The sequence below is a fragment of the Atractosteus spatula genome, chromosome 24 (genome assembly GCF_055471065.1).
Source record: "Atractosteus spatula isolate fAtrSpa1 chromosome 24, fAtrSpa1.hap1, whole genome shotgun sequence".
Classification (NCBI taxonomy): Eukaryota; Metazoa; Chordata; class Actinopteri; order Semionotiformes; family Lepisosteidae; genus Atractosteus; species Atractosteus spatula.
Genome location: NC_142729.1, coordinates 13,575,252 through 13,579,323, shown reverse-complemented (window position 1 = coordinate 13,579,323; position 4,072 = coordinate 13,575,252). Strand labels below are relative to the sequence as shown.

Sequence of the window (4,072 nt, the reverse complement as noted above, 5' to 3'; positions counted from 1 at the left end):
CTTCCACATGTTCCTCAGTTGAGTTCCATTCATCCTGGCTCTGGCACATGGATTCCTCAGCCTGATTACTGATGAGATTCACACCAAGTAAGCAGCTGTATCATTACAAAATATTGCAATGAATTACAATTCTCCGCAAGGCCTTTCAGCACAAAAGCAATCTTGCTACTTGCTTCTCAGCTGTAATATCCCATAATCTAATAAAGAAATACAAATGATCTTGTGTAAACTCCTATCAACAAGCCTGGCTATTGAAGTATAGTCAGTGGTAGCAGCTACACACAGGGAGTGAACTGAGTTTATTCTCCTTTGTCCTGATTCACAGTCTGTTCCCGGGTCACACCATGTGTACAAACAGGTGTAAAGTCACTTAAGAGTAGAATCTTTTTCTCTTATGTCCCAGAGCCATACACACTAAATTCTCCTAAGTAAAACAACAGTACTGACTTACTGCCAAGCCAGCAGGAGACTGTGACAAATTCAATGTGCTTCCTCTCTGTGGGACTTTTCAAACTCTCCACAGAATGGCAGAGCCAGAATGTTGCTTTGTGTGTTCAATGTTTACATGAGAAATTTCAATAATATAACTATTTAACTGTATTGATTTTCTTAAGAAAACAGATATCTACATATCCTTTATTTAAAAAAAATCTTCTGTGATTAAGATAGCAGGACTAAAGTTAACTTAGTCAAAAAGATTGAGTTTTGTTTGAATGCTGTCCTATGTGAATTTGAAATGGCTGAAGAGTGACTGATCCACATTGTGTTTGAACAAAACAAGATATATAATTGGGCACAATGTTTGTTATCTATAGGAACAATCCTGGAATGAACCTGGAATATTGCTGTGACAAAGATGTCTTATTTATCATTCAGAATGATGCAGTTCCAGACTCCAGTAGACAAGTCTTCATAGATCTCAGTGCACAAACTGTGTTTCTAGCTCTTCTTGGCTAAAAGTCCTGCTCAGTCAAGGAAGACAATTTGCATAGAAGAGACACTTTGCATTGGCAGCACATGCTTCAGTGCTCTGGGAGTGTTTATAGCCCTGTGAGTTTTACATTTCATGACTGAGAGCTGCCCTTCATGGCAACTGAACCCACAGCAACAATGAGCTTAATCACTATCTTCATCTGGACACTTATCTGCTTTCATGGTGAGTAGAAATTAAATTTGTGGGGAGATTAAAAAGTGGGGAGATTTGCAATGTGAATATTTTATATTATTATTTTTCAATCCTGAAACTGTTTGCAAGGTGACGAATCAAATCTAACCCTAGGCATTACAGAAATGTTAACATTATACAATTGTTTTCCTTGTAATACATTTATTTTTTATTTTGTTCCAGGTTCCAGTGGCCAGATTACTGTGACTCAGACTCCAGCAGTGACATCTGTTCTCCCAGCACAGACAGTCACTGTGAGCTGTAAGACCAGCAGTTCTGTGGGTACCTGTTCTTATACTGGCTTATCTGGCCCCTGTCTTGCTTGGTACCAACAGAAAACTGGAAAAGCTCCTAAACTCCTGATCTATTATGCAACTACCCGTCAGACTGGGATCCCAGAGCGTTTCAGTGGCAGTGGATCTGGGACTGACTTCACTCTGACCATCACAGGAGTCCAGGCTGAAGATGCAGGATATTATTACTGTCAGCAGGGCTCCAGCTACCCTCTCACACAGTGATAGACGTCTGTACAAAAACCTCCCTCAGCTCTACAGGAGCTGCTCTGGTTCATTAACAGGAACCACAGAGGACTGAGGCTGAGAACAGCTGCAAAGCTGCTACGATTGCTATGATTAGAGCTGGGTTAGTGCATTATTTATTAATATTGTGTTCTAAACACAGAAATAATGTCTAGATATACAACTTTGTTAACTAAGAAAGCTATGAAATTGAAAATAACAAATAAAAGTAATACTATTAAATATTTTAGCTCATAAATGCTACCAGAGAAAATATTACCATACATATTTAGCATTTCTTGAATTATTCATCCTGTGATATTGATTGTCAAGATGCAATCCAACCAACATTTTTAAGGCATGGCACAGAAGCTTGTGTGAAAAAAAATATTTGTAAATAGCATGAGAGACTAGACTGGATGTATTTGAATGACGACAAATCGATGAAGGACCAGCCTGGAGACCCTGAAACTATTATTTTTACTTCCTATGTTTGTTATTAAATAGAATCACAAACACAGACTGCAGTTAGTAATACTGACCAGGAGAGGGAGACAGATCATGTCAATACTAACTGGATTGATACAGTACTTTGATAAATGGCAATTAATCTGCCTTTAGTACTCCCAGTTGTCATCACCACAGAGGTAATGACAATTTGGAGTAATGAAAGCTGATCAGATCAATTTTAAATTGTTTTAAATTCTGTAATGTTTCAAAAGTGCTTATACAGGACAATTCTGTATATTTGAAAATAATTGATTATTATTTTTACACTAACGCTTTGACAGAATAAAACATAAAAAAATGGCAGATCATGTCCTGAAGAAGTCCACACTAAACTAGTAATAATTGATAAATGTCACATTTGTTTATATTATTCACAAATGACAGCACTACCCCCTTATAGCCTGGTCTCATCTCATCTGGTCTCATGGATCACAGCTGGGCCAGATCACCACCATAGTGGGAGACCTCCAAGGAAAACCAGGTTCCTGTTGTCAGTGGAATTCACAATCAATCCCAGCATTCTGCTGGAGAACTGGGATGCAGTGTTGTAGAACTTATGTTTGAAGGTTGTGTTCTTGTAGGACAGCCATAAAGAGACTGAGTATCACATGCTGGTCCACAAAAGTGTCTGTGTGTGCTTATAGAAAATTAACCTGTCGGGTTCATGTCAACACCTATGTGTCGTGTCTCTGTCTACAGAACATTTGGTGATGAGGATGGCTGTGTAGGGATTCAAGGAGTCACAGTGCAGTTCAGTGAAGGTTTGAGATGAGTTTAACTGGTGACAAAAACAGACATTTCCAGAGAACACTGGGAGAGGTCACACACAAGGCTCATCCCTTACAGTGTCCTGAAGTCCAACAGTGTTACAGAGGGTTTTATAGTCTGTCAACAGTCATGATAACCCTTTCCTGTTACCATGGATGGGAGTTTATGAGTGACCCTTGCCAATTGTATGGAATCATAGAATAATGCGCTAAATGCACTCCAGCCAGGTCAAGAGTACTGATCCCAGGCCAGAGTCAGATCTCTACAAGCTGGTACAGTGAGGGCAGCATCCTTCCCCTCTGTGTGCTGCTCTCAGCTTGGAGAACACTCAGTGCCTTTTCCATCAGGTCCACAGCATCGGAATTAAGCAGCAAAATCAATTGAAGGTTCAACACTTGGCTCACTTTAGGGTTTAAACAATAGATCGATGTGTATACAAGGGTCCCTGCTTAACGTCTCCCAGTGTTTACAACACTGACTTTTTAAGATTGTGGACATAAAAATTCCCCCGACATAAGTCCAATGGATGCAAACCAGAGCATAAAAATTTAAAATATTTTGTAAAATAGCTTTGTCAAATTATAACAATCATTGTCAATATATACTTACTATATTATTTACAAATTGTTTGTGTTTGACATGTTCATGAAATTGTTATGTATTTTCAATGCCCTGACTTTATCCTCTGATTGCAAAGTGCTCTAAAAGTCTAGTGCAACTACGTTGCTAATTGAGTTCAAATATGAGTAAATTTATTCTATTCAGTATTAGACTTCCCTATTTATCATATATATATAGTATTTAATGTAACTTTAAGAAGCATTATACTGTACTAGATTAATTTAAAAGTATTTTGCTGTGTGTTGGTTGAATCTTTGTGTGCACTGCTCATACACAATACACAACATGTTAATGTCATTTAAATTTAAAATTTTAAGATGAACATTCTGCACTGTAATGCTTAAAAATGTTGTTCATCACTGATACCCACAGTCTTCATTTCTCATTCACAGTTAATTTTCAAATTCTAGGTGTTTCTTTCAGACAAGGATTAATTACATTTAAGTGCTCAGCGTAATGGGTCATTCTGTTTACACACAGAAGACGTGAA

At 38.0% G+C, this 4,072-nt stretch overlaps 1 long non-coding RNA gene across 1 annotated transcript; it reads left to right on the top strand.

The window, feature by feature from the left end:
• The first annotated feature begins 1,068 nt into the window (after positions 1-1,068).
• LOC148815940 (uncharacterized) lies at positions 1,069-2,795 on the top strand. The gene is made up of 2 exons (XR_016086040.1): positions 1,069-1,156; positions 1,349-2,795. It is a non-coding gene; the product is annotated as an uncharacterized LOC148815940 (long non-coding RNA).
• Positions 2,796-4,072: the final 1,277 nt, after the last annotated feature.